The sequence below is a fragment of the Schistocerca gregaria genome, chromosome 6 (genome assembly GCF_023897955.1).
Source record: "Schistocerca gregaria isolate iqSchGreg1 chromosome 6, iqSchGreg1.2, whole genome shotgun sequence".
In the NCBI taxonomy this organism is placed as follows: Eukaryota; Metazoa; Arthropoda; class Insecta; order Orthoptera; family Acrididae; genus Schistocerca; species Schistocerca gregaria.
Genome location: NC_064925.1, coordinates 62,511,025 through 62,536,278, shown reverse-complemented (window position 1 = coordinate 62,536,278; position 25,254 = coordinate 62,511,025). Strand labels below are relative to the sequence as shown.

At 43.0% G+C, this 25,254-nt stretch overlaps 1 protein-coding gene across 1 annotated transcript in view; it reads right to left on the bottom strand.

The window, feature by feature from the left end:
- The window catches only part of LOC126278612 (uncharacterized), a 1,203,842-nt gene that overhangs the window by 158,855 nt on the left and 1,019,733 nt on the right, over nt 1-25,254 (bottom strand). The gene's annotated exons all lie outside the window — the stretch shown is intronic.

The following is a 25,254-nucleotide window of genomic DNA, read 5'->3' as shown; positions in this document are numbered from 1 at the left end:
CGTACTCGTATGTCTGTGCATGAGACTACTAAATTTTGTTTACCAATAACCAACACACACTGACCTGTGTCTTGGTGCACAAGGTCTACATCCAGTACATAGAGCTTAAGATGTTTATGATAAAGAGCACATGAATTTCGAGATCGGATACCGAAAAATATATTCCATAAGAACGGTTATAGCGATCGAAATATTAAGTTAGCCATAGACATTAAAAAAGATACAATCATCAGAAGGTTACCAGCGTATAGCACACATTTCGTTTTCGTTATTTTCCTTATTGTATTTCAATTCCCTATCAGGGTGGGCTGGCCGCAGCATACACGCTGCTCTTCAGCCGAAAGACATAGAACAAACAATAGAAGACATTTATAAATAACATAAAGGAGAAAACATGGTGTTAGTTGATATAAAAAAGGGGGAACATCTTGGAAGACAATAGACAAGAAAGGGGCGACTGTAAAATGTAGATAAAAACCATAAAAAAGTAGCACACACACAAAAAAAAACATACTGGGGCAACTAAAAGAAACTGTGGCGCAGTGTGACTGGAGCATAAAAGTATCAACGGATGGCGTACACATAACAATCACTGACTGTAACACTAAGTACAAGCCCAGCACACAATTAAAATCACACCTCTCGACGCACAGGAGAAACAGCACTAAACACAACAACAACGTGGAACACTGACAATGATCAAAACGGAGGATCTGCCAGGCGCAAGGAGACGAGGGAGAAGGGAAGAAGGGAGGGAGGGGAATAGAGGGGGGAGATGGGGGGGGAGCGCCGAAGAGTGCCAGATAGTGAGAGACATGGGAGGGAAAGAGGCGAGGATGGGGTGCAGGGTCTCAGGGGGAGGGGGGAGGAGGAAAATCCGCTCTGGGAGAAGGAGGGGAGAGGGGAAATGGGGCCATGGAGACGGGGTCACAAGGCCAGATTATAATTGGAAGCAAGGGTATAAGTCATGTCGAAGTTCATCATCCGAGAGGGGGAGTCACTGGAAATTGCCCTGATGAAGGAGATGGAGGATGTGGAGTTGCAAATAGGGAAGGATACAGTGATAGAGGCGCGGCAATGGGCGGGGGGGGGGGGGGGGGGAGTGGATAGGAAGGAGGAATCCAGGGGGTGGGAGGGGTGATCAAGCCTGCGGACAATGTAAAGCATGTGGAGATGTTGGAGGAAGAGGATGAGGTGGGGGAAGGGGATGCGTTCATACAGGAGTTGTGTGGGGAAAGAAGGTGTATATGGAAGGCAAGGCGGAACACATGGTGTTCAAGGATTTAGAGGGCCTTGTAAAAGTGGGTGGGTGCAGGGATCCAGGCAACGCTGGCATTACAGAGGATAGGAAGGATGAGGCATTTGTAGGTGTGGAGGATGGTGGAAGGATGCAATCCCCATGTCTGCCCAGACAGGAGTTTCTGGATGCAGAGGCAGGAATGGGCTTCCTGCTGGATGGTCTGGAGTTGAGGGGACCAAGTGAGGTGACGGTCGAGGGTGAGGCCAAGGTATCTCAGGGTGGGGGTGAGCTGGATGGGATGACCATAAAGGGTGAGGTAGGAAACATAGAGACGGAAGGAGCGGGTGGTGCAGCCTATGATGATTGCCTGGGGTTTGGAGGGGTTGAGACAGAGGAAGCACTGGTTTCACCAAGTGGTGAACTGGTTAAGGTGGGTTTGGAGGTGTGTTGGGACCGTTGAAGGGTAGGATAGAGAGCCACGAAGGCGGTGTCATCACCATACTGGAGAAGGTGGACAGGTGGGGGTAGCTTGGGCGTATCAGCCGTATACAAGATATAAACAAGAGAGGAGAGGAGAGAGCCCTGGGGAACGTTACCTTTCGTACTTCGTAGATACTATAAATAAAGAAGGCCGAAGGCTGCGTAGACACGGTATTTGGTCCATCTTCCGACCACCCAACATACACAGAGGTACTGTGCTCAGAAAAGTGTTGGTCATGGTCTTCCTGGAATTTATACGAGGGGCGTTCAATAAATAGTGTAACCGTTTTTTTTTCCCTTCCAGTTTCTGTTGAATAAATTGAGAACTTGTTTTGAGACATCGTGGAATATTCCCGCTTCAATTCTTGTAGCTTCACGAAGTTCCGACCGGTGGCAGCGCTACACGTAGCCTTCAAAATGGTGTCTGTAACGGAGCTGTGGTCCAAGCAGAGGGCTGTCATTGAGTTTCTTTACGGGGAAAATCGGAGCATCCCAGATGTTCGAAGGTGCTGAACAAAGGCACGGTAAGTCGCTGGGCATGGCGTCTGTCATGATCGCACCAAGGTCGCGCAAACCTGTACGATCTCCCGCGCATCGGCTGGCTGCAAACAGCTGTGATTCCTGCAAAGTTGGAATTCAAGAAACGACTTTAACGTGTCCGTTGTCAAAAAAATGCAAACAAACATCTTCTCCAAGACAACGTAAGGCCTCACACAAGTCTGCATACCCGAGAGGAGCTCACAGAACTTTATTTCATTGTTCTTCCTCATCCGCCAAACAGCCCGGATCTCGTACCTTCCGACTTCGATCTCTTTGGCCCAATGAAGGATGCAGTCCACGGGAAGCAGCACGTGGATGATGGTGAGGTAACCGATGCAGCAAGACGTTGTCACCGACATCGACCAGTTATGGGGTGCCATGCGGGCATACGACCCCGCAGTAAAGTGGCGTAAGGCTGTCGCATTGAACGCATATCATGTTGAAAAATGCGGTTTTGTAGTGAAAAGAGTGATAAATAATACTACGTATTGGAACGCCGCATAAAACCAACTTTCTTTCAGAGAAAAGGTGTTGCATCGCATATTGAACTCTCCCTCAACAGTAACTTCCGAACGCGATAGCTATTACATCGGTCAGTCGATACGAACGATACGAGAACTGTCCACAGAGCACCGATTCCCACTTAAGTATGGCGATGCCCACAAATCTGATGTTCCGTAACGCAGTCTCATGAGCAGACAAACGATTATGTTAAATGTATCTTCACTATTAATTGGTGTCTTTACAACTAATCTGAATATGAGGGCTAAAGTGTGGCTTCAGTACAACTGTTGCGCAAACGGAATGCAGTAGGATGTGCCGTACATTACAGCTGGATGAAGCACGGAGTCGAATTTTAGCAGTGAGAGCGTACACAAAAATTCTGGCAAAAGAAATTTATTATATCGCTAAATTTAATTACACACCTGAACGTATATAGTGAGTAATATTATGGTTGCTGGTGCCTACAGTCTATTACGTAGTGTATTAATTAAATCTAGACCTTCACTTCGGAGTCCCCTGCAAGATCTGTGATCTATGGAAGAGGAATGATCAAAGGATGCTTTAATCACGAAAATTTACTTTCACACGCCCTTCAGAGACTAAGGAGAAGGAAAAGAAATAAAAACCTTCACCACTGAACACGTGGGTAGCAAGAGGAGCTCTTCCCTTGATTTTAACATGCGGGATAAATGAATAAAATTGCTATTAAAGTGAATTGCTACAAAAATGAAGAATAAATAAGAATCACAATTAGTCTGATATTGCCTTTCGTGGCCGAGAGGTTCTAGGCGCTACAGCCTGGAACCGCGCGACCGCTACGGTCGCAGGTTGCCTCGGGCACGGATGTGTGTGATGTACTTAGGTTAGATAGGTTTAAGTAGTTGTAAGTTCTAGGGGATCGATGACATCAGAAATTATGTCCCATAGTGCTCAGAGTCATTTCAACCATTTTTGGCACTGTAGACTTTCTCATTAGATCACGACCACTCGGTTATCACAAACAAAAGCCTCCACAAAAAAAGTTATCAAGCGAGAGGAACTGCCCAAAATTCGGTCACAAAATCACGGAAGTCATACGCAATATATATGCTCTCACGAAAGGGATACTAAACGAAATGAACTGAATCACAAGAAACTCAGCACAGCTCCACGTGTTTAATTAACTGTTCTACTGAACAATAGCCTACACCGTCCCTGGATTTTAAAGCGTTTAACATTCGCAAATTAGCAAGTAAAATTTGTCACAGACTATAATAAACAATGAACGATGAAAGGAATAATTTACTATGACTAGCATTGAAAATCATACATTAAACACAACATTAACTTCTCAGCGAAAAGGCACACTTACCGCCAGTAGGTCTCACCCCTCTCGCGTCTCACGGAACACTCCGCGAGCATTCGCTCTCCAACCAAAACCGCCTCCGTACCTACCGAAGTAGTCAGAAGAAACCCTACTGCGGTACCAACCTATACAAAAGGTTCGTCCAAGGCAAACAGAAACCTCTCTGCTACCTGCTACGTGTTCATCTTCCGCTGGTTGGAAGCCAACAGAGAAATCAGCAGAGCCATTCGCTATCTAATGAAATCAGCATCGTTACTGGCGTTCTTCATTCACAGACATTGACATGATCTTCGGCAGGATACGAAAGTTACATGAGTTCTTCGTGTCTCCAGGACATAATTCGACCAATTACGTACGAAAAGTACACAACGACCTACTGAAACCTTTTGACAATGGCGGCGGAGGAAGTAGAGAAAGCTGGAGACTGACTACAAATATGAAAGACAGGAACTCCGAGAAGTGCTTATTCACATTAATTAACTGTTACACGAAGTAGCTAAGAATGTCGCTACGAAAAGAGGCGAAGAGGGGATCCGAGAAACCTAATTATCATTCGATGGTCGTTATTTTAGGAAAAAGACGAATTATTTTTAAATCTGCGGTCTTTCGTGGCCGATTCCATTGATAAAATATTCTTTGTTGTTGATCCGCGTCATATTCTTCTTCAAACTTCCTCGCTGCTCGACGTTTCCATCCCTCTGCGGCAATCAAGATTTCACTGGTGCTCCTGGATACCTGAAAACTGAAGTGTATGACGTGGTGCAAAATTTTCAAGGCTTTCGTGGCCATTCGTTGACAAACTGCCAGTTGGCTTCTGACTCAGGTTCTTCGACCGACGTTCGTCTGATGCTCTTCATCAGCCAGGGGTTACAATTTTTATTTTATTTCCAATTTTTCATATATTTGACCACGTGCTATTTCTAGTTTTCACGTTTCTTTTTAGTGAAAATAACAAAACAATATAATGGGAAATTTGCTAGTGAATGGTGTTGTAGTTAATGTCTTGTAACTTAAAACTAATCTTATACCTTCTCCTTTCCTCTTGCGTCAGTACTGGGAGCTGCTTGCTGCTAATTTTACGAGTACTCCTTTCCTGTTACGTCAGTACTTCGAGCTGATTCCTACAATGGTTCCTTAACTTATCTATGATTGCCTTAATGTTATTATGTTCAGTGTTTTGTTGTCAAGTGTGTTGCGTTTTGTGGGATAGATGCGGGGAGCCGTCGTGACGTACTGGGTCGTTCGTTTACGCATTACCGTCTTTCGCCTAGGTGAGGAGGGATACTTTCTTCTTGTGTCAGTTGTGTCATCGTAGGTCGGGGATATCGTCCGTTGTGTTTTGCGCTTCTGTATGTGCAGAGTATATGTATTTGGCTTTCGACAGTCATGTTGGGTGTGGCTTGGTCGCCAGTACGTCCTCCATGTCGGGTCGTTTGTGTAATTTGTGTGAGCCATGTCTTGCCCTTAGCTTGACTAGTCTGTAGTGGGGTTATGCCTAGTGGAGAAGCCATACGCTCCTCCTCGTACTTGTGGGATTAACTGCTGTCGTTTCCTTGTTTTGTTGAGTAGGTATTGTTGGTGGGTTTGATAGTTAAGGTGTTTGTCGAGGTGAACGCCGAGGTATCTCGCGGTGTCAGTCAGTTGTAGGAGCTCGTTCCGTAGTCGGTGTGTTATGTCCTCGTGTTTACGCCGTCGTTTTCTGGTTAGGTTGCGGTGTTGGAACAGTACTGGTTGTGTTCTGGTCGAGTTGGGTCTTATCTGCCATTTCGTCTCTGGTTTGGTCAGGTACTTTGTAAATAGGCTGTTTATGTTTTTTTAATTGGTAGCGCCACGTAGCGCTCTGTGTGAAAATCACTGGATGTGCCTTGTGCAGTCTGTGACTGGTTTGCATTGTTGTTTGCTATTGTAGTGTAAGGCAGCTGGATGTTAACAGCGGGTAGCGTTGTGCAGTTGGAGGTGAGCCGCCTGCAGTGGTGCATGTGGGGAGAGATATGGCGGAGTTTTGAGAGCGGATGATCTGGACATATATCCCTCAAAGAAAGTAAATTTGCAAGACTGGATGTCATCAACTGATATATATATATATATATATATATATATATATATATATATATATATATGTGTGTGTGTGTGTGTGTGTGTGTGTGTGTGTGTGTGTGTGTATTGACTTTTGAACACTATTAAGGTAAATACATTGTTTGTTCTTTATCAAACACTTTCATTTGCTAACTATGCCTTCAAGTAATTAGAATCTTTTATTTAGATGGCGGTATTGGCGCTCGCTGTATTGCACTAGTTCGAGTACGAAGATTTTTGTGAGTTAAGTGATTCATGAAAGGTGTAGGTTATTGTTAGTCAGAGCCATTTTTTTCTAGAGATTACTGAAAGTCAGATTGCGTTGCGCTAAAAATATTGTGTGTCACTTTGGTGAATGCCTGAGTACGTTCAGTTTTGCTCAGCTGTTTGATGTCAAATAACATAAGATGTTTATCGGCACAGTGATTCATTAATTTTTCTAAGGAGACTTGTCAACTTCGCGACTTTTTCTTTTATATGACGTCGGTTCTGATCCCCGTGCACCAGTAGGGGGTGTCATCAGCACACAGGGCAACTTTCTTGTGTTGGTCTGTCTGGGTGGGTATGTCGTTGTGTGTATAGCGCGTATAGTAGCGGGGATGATTTCGCACCTTGCCAAACCCCCGCCTCCAGGGTGAGTGATTCTGAGATAGCGTCTTGGATGTGCACTTTACTGTGACGGCCAGGGATTTGGATTCTTATGAGGTCTACAAATTTTGGTGGTAGGCGTAGTTAGAGTAGTATGTATATAAGTCCATTCTGCTGTAGCCAGTCGAAGGCGCGATCTATATCTAAGAATACGGCCAGCGTACGGTGCGATTTGTTGAAGCCTTTGATTAAGTCATGTGTCGGTTTCAGTAGCGGGTCTGTGGTGGAGAGATGGAGTTGAAGCCGACTTGGAGTTAGGGAAGTAATTGTTTGCTGTCGGCATATTTTCGTAATCTGTCGATCAGCATGCGTTCGTAGGTTTTGCCATGACGTCTGGTAGTGAGGTTGGTCGGTATGAGAGTGGGTCGGTCCGTGGTTTGTCGGGTTTGGGGATCATTATGATTTTGCTTGTGTTCCACTCTATCAGGATTGTTTCTATCGTTAGACAGCAACTAAACATCAAGGATAGGTTTGGGATTATGGTGGGAATGAGGGAGTTCTGTGGGTGTATGCGTTTTATGTCGTTCTGCGTCGAGCTCGCGGTCGCAGGCTATATGTACGTGGCACGCCAACGTACAAGGGCTACTGCGCGGTCATTTCCGGTGCGGTTCTTCCTTGCTACCTGCAATGGTCGTTCTCTGCAGTGCTTGAAGGCAGGATCCGTTTACTTTGAGAATTTATTCTTTCTTGCTGAAGCTATACTCGTGTCGTGTATTTGTATAGCTCCTCTACAGCCAGAGCTTCTGTGTCGGCGAAATTTACTATGTAGTCGGTCGTACACAGTGCGTGCTCTGCCGTGACCGATTTCTTCACCTGCCCAACCTGCAATGTTCTGCCATCCCGGTGTTGACTTATCGTCCAGTCATTTCAACATAAACCTCTCCGCATATGGTATGCGTTGTGTCCCAGGTTTTCACCATTCCTTGTTACAAGAACATCTATAAATGGTAGTTTCTTGTCCTTCTATACTTCCATGGTAAATTTTATGTTGGCGTCAGGGCTGCAGGTATCTTAGAAAGTCACCATTGCTCCACACAACGAAGGTATCATCGACGTACCTGTACCACACCTTGGTTTACAAGGTTCCAAGTTCAGTGCCTGTGCTTCGAATTGTTCCACGACGAGGTTGGCCACAACTGGACTAAGAGGACTACTCTTGGCAACGCCTTCAAGATTTTGGTAGGAGTTGCCATTCCACGTGAAATAGCTCGTGGTCAGACATGCATTGTGCTGTCTTGCGGGAAAATGGAACCGATGTGCTCCAGAGCGGCACTTTCGTAAACAAAGATGCAGCATCAAAACTGACCAGGATGCCGTTGGTGCAAAAAAACAAAAAGTGTGTGGAATCTTATGGGACTTAACTGCTAAGGTCATCAGTCCCTAAGCTTACACACTACTTACCTAAGGACAAACACACACACACCCATGCCCGAGGGAGGACTCGAACCTCCACTGGAACTAGCCGTACAGTCCACCACTGCAGCGCCGCAGACCGCTCGGGTAATACCGCGCAACTTCGGTGCAAGTTTTAGCTTCTTCTTCTATAACGTGACCTAACGACTAAGACTATATCACCATCAAAACAGTTGCACTTACGATTTTTAAGCGTTTCCAAAGAGTAAATTTTTTTTTCCTACTTTGACAAAGATATGTGCTACTTCAAAAAGAAGAAGAAGCAGGTAGTACGGTTTTAACGAAGGTCTTATTCGAACAAGACGACGCTCTGGTGTTGTAGCGGCCAGCGGAGGGTGAAACCGATGAGATGGAAGCACAACTGAGGAATGAGTTTGGAACTCAGTCACCCACATGTCCACCAATTACGTACACAGGGGCTAAAATTGAAGTTAGTGGCAGTGTATAAGGAAAGTACGGGCCATCACAAATATTGACATATCCAGACGCCACTGCTACAGAGTAGCAACAATTAAACAGTCAAAGAAAAAGAGATAGTAAGAAATGGTTCAAATGGCTCTGAGGACTATGGGAGTCAACTTCTGAGGTCATCAGTCCCTGAGAACTTAGAACTGCTTAAATCTAACTAACCTAAGGACATCATACACATACATGTCCGAGGCAGGATTCGAACCTGCGACCGTAGCGGTCGCGCGGTTCCTGACTGTAGGGCCAGACAGGAAGACACGCACGTTATTGTATCCTACGAGAACCCGACGTGCACGTCCAGCACTCGAATTAGAAAAGGTCTGCTTCCACCGCGAGCAATGAACGTTGTGTTTTAAAGGTGATTGTTGAGTGTGAGTGATTGTAATAACTTTGTGTATGATGTCGTGCCATGTCTGGACGGTATGATGACGGAAAGGAGGAAGATGGTGTGGGCACACGGCTTACTGCTGTCGCTCACACTCAAACCTCCAGCTGTTAGACATTCAGATCTTGTATTTCTATAGAGCATGTACCAATATACCGAATTAGTTCGTGCCGTGCCAGTAGAACATGCGTGAACGGTAATTAAAAGTATCTCCAGAGCTACGGAGAACAGGAAAAGCGTATCTTTGACGTCAGTATTGTTTACCTCGCGTGAGTTAGAAAGTACAGCGTTCGATCGCCGAACCAAAGGTTCGCGTGCTAACCCCCTTGATGACAATTTTTTTAACCGTTTACTAGTGAAACTGTTACATGGGAGAACATTTTCCTGACATAAAAAGACTTTTCGGGGTTTGTAGCCATATTCTTTTGTCAGTCTGCTTTCCATCAGTTGGTTGAACATAATGTACTTATTGTTGAACTTCTTGTTTGTTTATTAATAATTATTAGTATTACAATTACTTCCCCATGTGTGATGCGAGTGTTTCTTTATTTTTCTGTTCTGATTGTATATCCCGTGAAGCTACAAATTGACTATATAGCTTTATTACATTCAATGAAATGAAGCGAAAGCAGATTCCGAAGAGAACATTGCTGTACTCCAAGCTCCAAACAGCACTTTGTCCCATATAACACTTTCACGCGTAGTACAGTAAAAAAATTTGTCATTGGGATTTGGACCCGGGACTCCTGATACGAGGATCCTCGTTCTAGCAAGTAACCCCCTGAACGAACATGTGTTAGTTGCTCACAGTTATGCTTTTGATGTGCTCCGTATTCCTGGTGTTACTCTTAATTAACGCTTACGCCCAGTCTGCTGGACGACAGCATAGACTACGAAATAAATCGAAGGTTTGGTTAATACCCTATCGACATACAACGTTTGGTACCGAACTGAGTGACGTCTGGAGGTTAGAGTGTGAGCACAAAGGGTACTTCCGATCTTAATGTCAGCATGCGACGGATGGATCACCATAAATAGAATAAAATGCCCTGGCTTCACGAGGCGTTATGAACAGGAGTATAATTTATTCCATGAAAACAGCGCACAGCCTCTCCTCCAGTTTCCCCCACCAGGATTCATCGCAGCCTTCAGACTCCCCGTAAGCTCGTGTCCTGTGTGTCACGTACTAATCAATGACGAGGCATAGAAAAAGAGCCGGCCACAAGACATCTGCCTAGCGATTCTGCGAGTTTCCACTGCATCTGCACTAGACTCATTGACACTCGATTGTTGTGTGTCACTGTGCCATGACGACGAAGGCCGGTGTTCTGCGAAAGTCCGCAGGCGGAACACAACATTCTGGGCGGAGAGACCCGGAATAAGCCGGCGTAGTTCCAACTGGCGCAAGTACAAGCTACTGGTTGTTCAGTTTTATAAGGAATTTGCGTCAGTTCATGTTAGATAAAGGAGGCGCCCAAAACATTGCAGCTTAAGCTTCCTTAATTTTCTCTTGTTCATTCATAAAACCATTTGAAACAAATCTGAAGATCTAGTTTTATGTCTCTTTAGTTTCTGAAAATTGGTGCAGCACGAATGTGTGCTTTAAATCTAGGGCTCTTCAAGATTATCATATTACTCTTTCATAAGATCTGGTTGGCACTGGTGCAAAGTACGGCTCAGTGAATGCCCAAGAGATTTGTCGTTCGGCAAGAATTGTGTCGGGACATACATGAGGAATAATCAATATAGTGAGAAGTGAGATCTTACCTACAGTAAAGTAAGTCGTTGATCCGAACCAGTGTGCTATGAAGTGCGATCTTTAGATTGTCAGTTATCGCAAAATACTTTATCTACTGCGACATGAATTTTTATTGTATGGTGGAAGTGATATAAATCACAATTTTCTCCTCCTAAGAAGTTCCCTGATGTTACAGAAACGAGCAGAAACATTCTTACGAAGTTACATGTAAAAGCGTTTGAGATAGTTACAGCTCGCCTTCAAATAATAAAAGTGATATTTGTAACGAACCACGGGCCGAACGTAAAGAAATATCTTCGACACCATAAACGTCTGCCATGTGCAGAGAACTGCAGAAGCTCAGCATCAAGGCACACATTGGATGAAAAGTCCATTAGTGAATGATTTCCTGACGTTTATCAAACCTTCCGCACAATATGTAGAACTGTAGGGCATATGAAACAGTCTGATTTCATGGCAAGATTAGGAAACGTCACACGAAGATGCTGAAACTGGATGGAATTAATGTACATGATGCTGAATCCATTTCATTCGCAAAAATCATACTGAGCATTTCTTGTTGTAGAGAAAGAAGCAGGAAATAAAATCTTAGTACCAGGCTGATGTAATCGTTATCATAATAAATTGATGGAATATTGTAAAAAGCCACATACTACGTGGAGGGCCAAACAGAACCGAATCCGCCTTTCGTTGTGTCGTGGCCACTGACGTAACTACCTTCATTCCAATAAAAATTCAGATCTTAAACTGTCGAAAGGACGTGCAGAACACCTCCCAAAAGAGAAAGTGCTTACTGAGATACAACATTCTCATTGGATGGTTATAATTTTCCATCCATAGTTCAAGGTATTCTTAGTCCTGAGTAAGGAAAAGAATTCATAGTGAGAAGACAGATAGCGTAGTTGTGGAAGAACAGAATAAAGATCCGAGATCCGTGAAGAAGAACGGAGCTGGCGTTCATCAACTTCTAAACGTTAACATGAATGGCACAGGTGATAACTTCAAGAACGTTTTGTCTTGATGGCAGATTAATGTCCATGCCTTCCACAAACTCTCCAAAATGACGGAAGTAGTCACATGCATTTCCGCAAATGGCTTTGCATGCGAAAAAATGTTAACCAAGGAAAGCTTTGTTGTGGCAGAGATGCGCTACTGTCTCGATCCAGATCTTGCTAGTGACATTTCGTTAATTGGTAATAATAACGACAAGTAAATTATTTTATAAAGCCAGGCTTATACTACGACGTAAAACTCGAAAATTTGAGCAAACAGCCGCTATTGCATGTTCATGTGTAATACACAGTTTTGTGTTCTGAAGTTCCAGTTACAAATCTTTTTATTTTTCTTTCTTTTGCGTTCTGACACATGTCTCTCGTGCAGTGCCTTACGTTACTTTCTATCTCTTCTGCGTTAAAACACTCGATTCTATTTCACGAGTCATTTATCTTCATTTTTAATTTGATTTTTCGTTGAAATATCATAAAAAAATATTTATTATTTTATTTAATATTCAAGAAATGACTTTATAAATTGTGGATGATTGCAACAGAAAAAAGAACAGAGCAAGGAAATGAAATGATTAAAATACGGTTATGTTGAAGTTATGTATTTTTAACGTGTACTTATCAGACCCACAGTTATTAATTGGGGTCATTCATGATTACATTTCGTCGATTTCCCTCCCACTGCCAGTACTACCGAGCAGCGGCACGGCACTCATGAGCTTGAACCATGGGCTACTCGTTGTCCACATCGATGTCCACATTATTTACGGGCTGTAGAACATGTCATAAAATACATAACACATACTCGCACACGAAGACAAAAGCCAATGTTCCTTGCACAGAGCCTAAATGAAATGGTTTTCGTGGGATATGTAAAAAAGTTCTTTTTATTTTAAAGCTCACATAAGAGTTCTATCATATTTTTAAATATGTGTTGCGATACTATCAAGTCTGATACACGCAATGAAGTCTCTGTTACCAGTGGGTATCGGTATTTTCATTTGTGAGGTACGAAGCTCGTACAAAACATTGTAAACCAAAATTCCACATTTCAAGCATTGCTGTTAATATTTAATGTAATTAAAATAATTTTCAAGCTTCAGCAAGCAAATCTGTATGTCCATTTTCCACTAAGTATTGCCAAATAAGTATCAGTTAATCTAAAAAATGCCATTGTCAGCGATGCAAATGATTTAAGATCTTCGTCCTAAATACTTAAGTACGAGGGTTGTCCAAAAAGTAAATTCCTATTGGTTGCGAAATGGAAACCACTGGGAAAATCCGGTAAAGCTTTGCACAGAAGTGTTGGGCAGTGTCTCTAGTATGCTCGTCGATAGTGTAGCGTCGCTCTTTTCAGTTTTGGGTGTACAGTGAGCACGTGAATAGTGTCTCCCGCCAAGTACAAGGGCCTTGTCAGAGATTTCGCATATGTCATGCAGCCCACATATCACTATTGTCGAGCAGTTCCTTCTTCATGCCAATTCTCGGCCGCACACTACAGGAGCAATGAAGACGCTCCCGCAGCATTTACGATAAGAAGCGTTTGATCACACACAATACAGTCCGTAATTGGCTTCCTCTGAGTCTCACAAGAACCGCTGGCTATGAAGACAAAATTTTTCCACAGACAACGAGCTGCTGACCAGTGCAAATAACTGGCCGAAAGCATAGGCGGCTGCTTTCTACGACGAGGATATTCCGAAGCTCATACAACACTACGACAACACTCGAAGTTGGAACGGTGACTATGTAGAGAAGTAGTTGAAGGTGTACCTAATTGTTGCAAATAAAACGTTTCTGGTTTTCACTGTGGTTTCCATTTCGCGACCGGCGGGAACTTATTATCTTGACAACCGCCGTATCTGACTTTTCTGTCTCACGTGAAGGGGAAGAGATGTGGAAAACAGACATGTTTGAGATAATAGTAACGATTATGTTTTAGATGTCCAAGAAAGTAGTCATGTTTTAGCCTTTTGGGGCGTGTTGTGAGAAATAGACATGTCTTGTGCAGATGTAAACAGTAGGAATTTTTGTCGCTCAAAATGGTTCAAATGACTCTGAGCACTATGGGACTTAACATCAATGGTCATCAGTCCCCTAGAACTTAGAACTAATTAAACCTAACTAACGTAAGGACAACACACAACACCCAGCCATCACGAGGCACAGAAAATCGCTGACCCTATCGGGAATCGAACCCGGGAACCAGGGCGCGGGAAGCGAGAACGCTACCGCACGACTACGAGATGCGGGCTTTTGTAGCTCATGGGAGCAGATAAATATCGTATTTTCGAGGAAGTTCTATATTATTTATGAACCAGTCGTCTGAGAATTCTAAGATATACAAGCAGAAACCAATGACCAGAGATGATTATACCCTGAAAAAAAAAAGACAATGACGGAGGTAGCAAAATCAGCTAAGTAACAAAAGGTTAATTTATCAGTTTAGCCAAACCTTCCCGTTCCAGTAGAAATTGGTACACATTTGTGCTATGGATTCGTCATGAGTCAGGTACTTATTAGTGAAACGGCATATTACAATGTACTATGATGTCGCATAGGATGATTTTGTAACTCTTACTTACACATAACGCATTAGATTATTGGAATACGGAAAAATAATATTTTATGTAACATTCAAGCTATCTGATGCGGTTAATAACGTAAATAGAAAGGGTTCTACAAATAAATTTCTGTATAGTGTAGAACAAATTGGTCGGCTTAAATACCTTTTCCTCGTTTGTCATTTTGCTTTCTTAATTGTTATATATTCATTTGAACCTATTCTGTGGACAAGCCTTCTTCACCTTCTGCTACATATGCCTCCACTTCGAAATTAATTGTTCTTTGAGTCCCAAACGCATCTGCCACCACTTTATCTCTTTATTTAGTCATATCGTTAACATCATTTCTTCCCTCTTTGTCTCAGCACACTTCGGAAACATCTGTTTTCTTCTCGTATGTAGTGTATATCACTTTCTCTTTTTCATAAGGCAACATTTTTGGCAAATATTTTCAGAAAATTTTTCCGACACTGACTTTCGAAGATAAGATAAAATAACATGTAAGTTTGTTTTGGTAATAGAATTATTTTACTCCGGAATGCAGACGAGGTCGATAGCGGTTGAGAGGCGATAGGTCTAGATACTGGCTGGTGCTACCAGAGGCGTGAGCGGCAGGTCACGTGGGCCGTGCCTCTAGCAGCATGGAGCTGGAACAGCGACCACGAGTCAGTCATCAGTGGTGTGATGCGTGAGCTATAATAATCCTCGCCTAGCTGATACTTGGATACCGACCCGGCCGTGAATGTTGACTTTCTGGTTACCGTTACGGGCATTTCTTCTGTGTTCAGACCACGATGAACTTGGCTTTGTTTACAAATAACGCGTTCTTATCACGTGTGGTCATAACACATTTCTTGCTTTTGCCAATCTGCACTTCGCGTCGTTTTTGATTCTGTAGCAGTCAGTTATTTTGCTTCCCAAATGGCATAACTGCCCTAGTACTTCTAGAGTCTCATTTTTAAATCTAATCCACTTATAACCGCCTGAATAGATGCGACTACACTCTGTAACCCTTTTTGTTTTTGTTGATATTCATCTAATAATTTATTTCCAACTTATTATGCACTCCATTGAACAGATATTTCAAACCCTTACTGTCTCTGACAGAATGAAAATTTTAGCAACCTGAAAGCGTTAATTTCTTCTCCCAGAACTTAAATTTTTTCTCAGTTTTCCTTTGGTTTCGTTTACTGCTCTCTCTGTGCGCAGACCCAATACTATAAGTCCTTCGACTTTTACAATTGAAATTTCTTTTCTGCACAAGCTGAAGATGAATCTTCGCTTCCTGTGTTTTATACATGCTACCTCCAGAACTGAAAGCCAGTATTTCAGTCAACATTGCCACTAATTCACACCACATAAATTGAGGGCTATATGATGTCACTCTGTAATACGGTAAGCGAGAAATTTAAATTCCAACACAAGTGTAAATAACTCAAGTTGATTTCATAGACCTGTTTATGGTTCACGAAATGTTGAAATGTGTGTGAATTCCTAAGGGACGAAACTGCTGAGGTTATAGGTCCCTCAACTTAGAGACTACTTAAACTTACGATAAGAACAACACATACACCAATGCCCGAGCGAGGACTCGAACCTCCGGCGAGAGGGGCCGCGCGATCAATTTAAACTGAGTTTCATGGTATGCCGCATCTGGATGTAGAAAGGATGTGATTCTACCTAAGAGGTTTGATCTGTTCTCCCGATTACTTTTTTTCTTCCCACTTACCACACCCAGTAATCTGATCTCGAAATCCTTGAAACATCGACTATCCGTGCAATTAAAGAGCAGTTTCGAGGTACGAGATTCTATATCCAACAATTCTTACTGTATTCACGACGTTATTATTTGAATGATACTACTTGTGCGGGATATATAGGTCAGTGTTGACTATCAGGGTATATTGTACTTTTGGAAGACCTTGAAACAGCAACCTTATGGACAGAGGCCGACTGTAAGTCTGATATCTTTACAAAGCAACATTGAAATGTCATCTGCACTTGTCACACGAGACAGTTTGGTCGTTCTAGTCTGCCTACATAATCGGTGGCACTGAAACTGTTTAGTCAGTTAGGATTTACAATAGCTAACTTTTAAGGGGTTCTAAGCACATGGATTACCAAGAAATGAGTACATTTTCGGACCAGGCTGTAGTTATACGATTCTTTGCGCAACCGACGCAATTCATAGTTCACTATCAGTGGTGAATATACTATTTATTTCTGATTCAGGCACTTTTTGATTACATAGTGAGGGTACAATAGATTTTCAAAGAATCCTATCTCTCTTGCCATATAACATGTGCGTTGGACTCGGATGGATGCCAAATAACTTTAACAATGTTGCGATTGTTGAACAACACTATCTGATATAGCTTTCCTACAGCTGTTAAAAATTAGATATATTACATTTCTAGATAATGATTTTTCCAATTCTTCAGTGGAAACTGCTTCATGTGGGTTACGTTTTCACATTTGCACATTCATGCGTTAATAAGTACATGGAGCACAAACATAAATAAAAAAGTAAAGTAATTCCGACAGCGAGACTGTAACGTTAGTAGTTGTGGCTCGCTTGTGTCGAGAGGCGTGCACAACATTCCAAAAATAATATTTTTCTTATTTATCAGCACAAAATCTTACATTTCAATACTTGATGGATAAATGCATTCATGGCAGAGGCAGGCGAGCATTCAGATTTGCACAATTGGTAAATATTAAAAAAATCTCGATCGCACAGTTTATTTATTAAGCTTAGCGTTTCAAAATTTCGTCATCAGGAGAAGCTGTGAGATAAGCTTCGCAAACAGATTGACAATAGCAATTATATACACACTAAAGTAATTGTGTACAGTAGTGAACCATAAAAAAAATTGACAATTTTAATAGTTATATAACACTTACTTATAAAATCAATTTTGGTAAAACCCTCTCGAAAGTAAGCAGATAGACTGAATATAATACAGATCTCATCTCATATGTGAATATTTGACAGTGTAGTTGTCTGTTCGAAGGGAACTAGTACTCCACTGACTGTGTTGGATGAACTGTCTGAAAAGCAATCAGAGATCGGTATGTGGCGCCAGCATTGGCCAAGCAATCGAAATGGAAGAGCAACTTTACAAAGAAACCATTCTGTGCGATGTCACTATACTGCCAACTCCTTCAGTACGACTTAATACAGGGTGAACACAAAGTCGCGCACTCAGACTTCGCAGCGCGATTCTCGCGTACAACGAATACAAAAATACCTGTCACAAAATTTCAAAAAAATTGTTCAAATGGCTCTGATCACTATGGGACTTAACATCTGAGGCCATCAGTCCCCTAGACTTTGATCTACTTAAACCTAACTAACCTAAGGACATCACACACATCCATGCCAGACGCAGGATTCGAACCTGCGACCGTAGCAGCCGCGTGGTTGGGGAGTGAAGCACCTAGAACCGTGCGGCCACACCGGTCGGCTTTACAAAATTTCGTCCTGCTCATATTTCGAGCAGTAAATATACTTTAAAGATTGGCACTCTGGCAACAGTGTAATCACATGTACGGAAACTACCTCTGGCAGAAGACACAGCAGTTGGTTCAATGCATAGAGTTTTTGGTTAGCGTGCATGAGGTCGAGGGTTCGATTCTGAATCAAGGCTTATTTGCTTTTATGTCCTGCGTCGTACGGTATCTGCAATCTTAATGCTCATACACCAGTTACTGTGGGTTTTTTAAAAATAAAAAAGACAATAGGAGTTAAGTGCTACGAACACACAAATGGAATTACAATCGTTTTCATTGATCTGTTTTCAAAGAAGTCTTTTGCTCGTCGTAGATGCGAACTGCTTCGAGCCACCTCATCTACTGGATTCCAAACCTTTTTTCTGTGTACCCTCCCCCAATTGTCCCATCGATATTATTTGCAAAGGACGTTGCTAATCCAGCTGGTGACGTAAGGCCATAACGAAATGTAATAGACCTGAGGGTTGTAAGAATAATACTTGGTATTAATCAATGGGACCATCGGGGGACTAAAATTTTAAAAAAATCCAAAAGCGCAATGGGGTATGATATTGGATCCTTATAACAACCTAGCTTCAAGTAAATGCGTTAGGACACCAAAAAACAACCACATATATCACGGATGAAGATTCATAGTCTCACAAACCTGACTAGTGGCAGCGCACATGTTGATGTGTCAACGTGAAGTTGGACGGAAGGAGCAGGGCATTATTGGGGAAGGTCTGTTATCAAAACATAAGTAATGCTGCAGTTGCACTTCGAGAGTATCGCCGGTTGAAAGGATTGCGCAAGGGTTCAAATGGTTCAGAGGGCTCTGAGCACTATGCGGCTTAACATCTGAGGTCATCAGCCCCCTAGAACCTAAAACTACTTAAACCCAACTCTCCTAAGGACATCACACACATCCATGCCAGACGCAGGATTCGAACCTGCGACCGTAGCAGCCGCGTGGTTCGGGAGTGAAGCACCTAGAACCGCTCGGCCATAAAGGCCGGCTGAGCAAGGGTCCTCTTTCTTCAGCAGCTGCGCAGATCATGATGAAGAAGTTCGAAGCAACTGGAGAACTGGGCGTCGCTCCGGGAAGATACCGACGACCGGTTGCACCACAGATGGTTAATGAAGAAATCCTTGTCGCTATGGAAGACAACGCTACGCGCTGTTCCCGATCGTCAGGCCGTACGCGTGCAGTGTTGACAGTTAAACATCCCCTGGTCCACTACACGGAAGGTGCTTCGAACCATTCTCAAATGGTATCCGTACAAGATCCAAACCTTACAGCAACTTGCACCACAGGAGGCATAGCGTCGTGATGGCTTCGCTATCCACTTTATCGCAAGGATTGAAGTTGACACAGGGTGGCCTTGGACCATCCTATGGAGAATCGAAGCTAATTTTTCTCTGACGGGTGAGGCCAACACAAAGAATTGCTGAGTATGGGGGTCTTCACCTCCACTCACAGTGCTTGAAGTACCTCTATATGGTGAACATGTCACCGTATGGAGTCGCGGTGTGGCTACATGGCTACGTTCATCATTGGCCCGTTTTTTCTTGAACTGGTTGGTCCTCAAGGACTAAATATGTGCAGTGTGACTGGCCAGCGCTACTGCAATATGCTTTGCCATTATGTCATACCTGCCCTACAGGAGAGGGGGGCACTGAACTCAACATCTTTCACACAGGTGGGGCCCCACCACACATCGCTCGTGAAGTTCACCTGCTTCTCCGATACACATTTGGAAACAATGGAATTATCAGCCGGTCGTTTCCAAATGCTTGGCGGGCACGACCACCTGATCTCACTCCCTGAGATTCCTCGCTGTGGGGCTGTCTGAAGGACAGGGGTTACCAGGGGAACATTCACACATGTGCTGATCTGAAGCGTGTCGCATTAAGAGAGGTAGCCAGCATACTTCCGAACATGCCTCGTTCTGCTCTGCGTAATGCAATCCTGCACTTCCAGTCTGTTCTGGACACAGATGGGCATCATATTGAGCCATTTTTGCAGCAGTAATGGTGACGGTATGTAATAGTATGATGCACTGTAGCAGCACATTAAAAGTGTTTCATTGGAATTGAGGCCGGCCGCTGTGGCCGAGCGGTTCTAGGCGCTACAGTCTGGAACCGCATTGCTGCTACGGTAGAAGGTTCCAATCCTGCCTCGGGCATGGATGTGTGTGATGTCCTTATGTTAGTCCACGGGACTGTTGGCCTCAGATATAAAGTCGCACAGTGTTCAGAGCCATTTCAACCATTTGAAGTTGATTTGAGTCTGCCTCATTTCTCTTCCCTATGTCCTTGACATTAATGCTACCACATTTGGTCCTCGTGCGGTAATTAGTTTCCGTGTTATAACGTGTTGAATAGAGAAAGTTTAATTATAACCATCCGGTATATTTGCTATCGTTAATTTCCTCGTACGCTTATCTCACAGTTTCTGTATGATGATGAAGTTCTGAAACGCTTAATGAAGAACTGTGCGATCAAGAGCTTTCCATGTTTGCAAGTTGTGTCACATTATGCATTTAAAATCAATACCCAATCAATAGGTGAGACCCGAATTACAATTCTCTTCTCACCATGTGTAACAACCCCAGAATGTACAGTTATTTAAAACAATACAAAACAACATCACTTAGATGGTTGCTGTGTGCGTGCTCTGCATTCTTGTCGCCAGTTCGTATCGATAACTCACGTGCATTCTTTGCTTCCGCTAGGTAGGGTAATCCCTAGGCTGGCGAGAGGTCAGTGACTGCCCGAGTGCAGTGTACGAGATCTATTCAAAAAAGTCCGGAACTTTACGCCTATCAATTGCTTATTATGCATGGTCTCCTTCGAAATGCTCTCCTGCACAACTGATACATCGCTGCCAAGGTCGTTTCCATTTCCGGAAGCAGTCTTGGCACGCCTCTTGTTGAATCGCGCGCAGAACCGTCAGCGAATTTGCTTTTATCTCTTCTATCGTTACGAATCTTCGTCTTTTCAATGGCGTTTCTAACTCGGGCAATAAAAATGGCCGCAGGGGCCAGGCCTGGAGAGTACGGAGAACGAGACAGCACAGTGATTGTGTTTTTTGTGCAGCAGTCACTCACCGACAGGGGTGAATGTGTGGGTGCCTTATCGTGGTGCAAGAGCCATGCATTGTCTCACCACGTTTCAGGCCGTTTCCGCCTCACATTTTCTCGCAGGAGTAACAACACGGCCCGGTGGTACCATCGATTAACAGTTTGTCCCTGTGGTACGAATTCATGAGCTAATCCTTTAAAGTCAAAGAACGGCGTCCTGACCGAAGGTCATTTTTAACTTGCGTCCGGCCATTTTTAAACCGTGTGAACCATTCGTAACCCCGAGTACTGCTTAAGCACTCATAACCGTAGCTCCCTGCATCAGGTGCCTCGGACAGTTGGCGCACGGTGGAGCTCTGTTATTAATGCATCAGGCAGTGGACGGATGGAAGATTGCTTGGACTGCCGAATATTGCTATTCTTCTAACTGACGGCGAGACTCAGTGTGTCTAGCGAAGGACAAATTTTGCGTGGGAGTATCCAACGTATTCTGCTTCCATCTACGTTCGTTCAGTTAAAGTTCTCTTCCATAATTTTTCTCGCGCTTGTGACGAGGGAATTTGTATAAATCTCGGTTCCTTCAGTTTTGGTATTTACGCTGTCGCCCAATGCACGCGCAGGTGATACTTTAAATACAATTTTGGGTCAAATCTATGGGCCTAGACTTTTCTGCTCTGTGTGAACTTCTGGTTCGGGAAGGCTCCTTTTTATTGTGCACCGATCCACCATGATTAAGTTAAAGTTCCAAATTCGGATATAGTAATACATTTTAAGCGTAGCCAGTCTATGATTTATGTCTTCTAATAATCCGTGTTTATGTTAGAAAAGTGTTTTCTGATGTATTGATATGTTTTAATGTCGGAAATCGATGGGCCACTGTATATCAATAATTGCTGCTCTGAGCAAAATACTGATCCAGCCAGTTGGTATTTATTGTTCGTTATTGTGTGCTACATCTCCTTATTCAAGGCACAGGTGTTTTTAATTAATTAGTCACACACATGCATGTGTGTGTGTGTATGCAAGTTGTTGCAGGCCAGTATTATTGACTGAGTACATTTGAAGTACCCCGAGGCATAGATAAACAGACTTAGTTGTGTGTGTCCCTTGTAAGTGTTTGTAGTGTGCAACAAGGAAAGCTCAAGTTAGATGTGATGACACACAGTGAATTCTTTAATAACCTAGAAGAGAAATTGTTTGATGCGAAAATTATTTTGTATAATCTTCGTAATTTGTCAGAGCCACTGTGTTACTGTGTTATGGTATTCCGACTTACAAACTGAGCCTCTGGGGATTCTTTGGCCCTGGTAATTTTCCACACTGTGTACTTGTTTCAGTTCAGTGGAGTGGCTTTGGGAGTTTGACCTTAATTTTTTTCTAAAATTTGTACTTGGCTGACATCCATTGTCACTCTTGAGTTAGAAATTGTGCAGTGGTATTAACAGATAAGAGGTGATTCATTAAACTGAATATTTTTTGCTATTGCGGTCTAGAACATTACGGCTGCCGACAAAATCCAAGTCGCTAGCGCCACAGTCAACAACGTTTCACAGTTGTTAAACAAGGTCAAGGCATGAACAGAATTAAGAGAAATAACCAGACATCAACATTCCCTTAAAAAACTTTGTTACAAAATACTTCCATATAGTTTGAATTTCAAGCTTGCAGCTGCAGCAAATAAACACGGCCCAAGAAGATGCGCAACAGAACTGTAGTTTTGAATAAAAGGGTCAAGTAAAATTCACATTAAATATTATGAAACCTAAAAGTAACGGACAAAACTGGTAACTGTTCTTTAAGTAGCGCACAATCACGACCACCCAACAGGCCACACAAGATAACACATGTCTCTTAATGTCAATTCATAATACATGGCACCCTTCTGTATATAACCTTGTACGATTAGAGAACAGCGCCAGTAACCCAAAGCAGTTTATCACGATTCTTTTTTATAGCTAGACGAAGATCAAATACAATACAGACAGGCGCCGCGCGTGATCAGCCGAGCAGTCTGAGGCGCTGCAGTCATAGACTGCGGCTGATCAGGACGGAGGTTCGAGTCCTCCTTCGGACATGGGTGTGTGTGTTTGTCCTTAGGATAATTTAGGTTAAGTAGTGTATAAGCTTCAGGACCGATGACCTTAGCAGTTAAGTCCCATAAGATTTCACACACATTTGAACAGACAGGCAAATAAAGTCACGTCTGGGAATCATATGCTGGGAGCAGGTTCCGTCGATGGCTACCACTTCTCGTTGGATCGACACATGTAGCAGGATGTGGTCTTCGTTTTTATATATTATGTGCGGTGTGTGTCCTTTCTGACTTTCCCGCGACCAAAGGTCCATTTTTTATCAGTGCATATGATCACCAAACAGATCTCCTGCGGGAATCCGAAATGGCGAGTGTGAGATTCATGGGACGGCAACGCTACGCTGGCTGGGAATTTGAGTCGGATGGACATCGAGTTCGGATGGACGTTGCGGTTGAGCCGACCGCTCGCGTCCGGGTGGAGTCTCGGTCCAGCACAAATTTTCACCTGTTGCCATTATTTCAATACCAAAGTGCGCCTAATGTCATTACAGACATTATTATCTTTGTCCTGATGCAAGGCGCGGTTATTTGTACTCCGTCTGCAGAAAAAACAATGTTCACTCACCTTGCGGTCATTTCTTCTTTTGCTATCTAATCCACACGCCTCTCCTGTTAAAAGCCAATAATGTTCCTCTACCAGTAGCATCACACGCGTCCAAGGGGTGCAAGAAACGTTTTTCAGTATCAGGTCAGCGGAGCGGTTAATTGAATTATTTTCGAATCAATTATTCTGCGAGTGAAAACTTGTTTGATACAAAATATCGCGAGGTCCGTGCTGATCTTAAATTAGTCTTCCGTCATCCACACGCAGTCACACGCACTCGTAAGAGCCAACTTACAGTTTCCGAAACCGTTACCTAAAGGATTAAGAAACAGATTGTCTGTGACGGAATGCTCACCCAAATATTACACAACTTGACCACTACAAGTGTTGAATTAGCGGTCACGGCTTACACAAAACGCCACATAGGTTTTCGTTGTTCAAAAGTGACAGGTTACATATTTAAATTGCAATTTCACGTGTTTATCTTTTTCACACGTCCGCGTGCACTTTGCGGCACTTCACCATTATTCCTTAAAATTTTCACATCTATACATAGTTGCTTATATCCACTTCAGAACATGATCACCACTGAGATTCCAAGTGAACTTTAGACTTCAGGAAGCAATTCTGCAGCCACATAGTTGCTTATATCCACTTCAGAACATGATCACCACTGAGATTCCAAGTGAACTTTAGACTTCAGGAAGCAATTCTGCAGCCCACCAAATACGCGCAAACGTACTATCCTCTCGTTGGCTGTTACACAACTTAGGCAATCAGATATTAGTACCGAACCGCAGAATCCCGCGTATTTCACTTTTGACCAGTTACAACTTACTAGTTCCTATGAACAATTTATCAAAATGACAAATTTAATAAAATCCACAAATATCTAAATAACTCCCTCTTAAAATATCAAAATTTCATAAAATGTATGTTGTTTGGTCAGCCCCATAAACTGGCAGTTACACTTTACAATTTCCCCTGAGGATGATACCCTCTCTCAGTACACTGTTCTGACGGTAATCTTTACTCACATAATAGACATAACAATATTCATTCATTTAATAACTTCCCTTAACACCATAATTCACACTAATAGACAAATTAAATTAGCAATAGTTGACGAAAGTTATAACAGTCACAATAGGACAGTTTTGTTTCCAAAATATGTTTCAACTATGTATTCTTTCATAGTCCGTAATATGCTGGCACCTTCCGGCCGAACTGGTTGCAGCCAGCTGCTAGATGAGAATGCTTCTGTCGCGCGACAACCATGACTTATTGCACGTCTTCTGGCTTCCGTCCTTTATTTACCTAGGCGCGTTGGAACGCACTACGCCTCACTGAGTGATACTGATCCAGAATTAAGTTACAAATAGTCCCCTTACCACAATTCTGAAAAGCGATGTCGGAGGATTTCCCTTTGTCGCAGCTAAAACACTGGAACTTATTCTCGCTTCACACTATACTGGGACACCCTCTGTTCTGCAACACAGTTCCTTGTATATACACTGACTTTGCCGTAGCTCAGAATTAGAACAAACCACTGGTTACAGAGAATGGAAAAATAAAAAAAAAATTATGTGAGAAGCAATGACAACAGTGTCAGCTGTG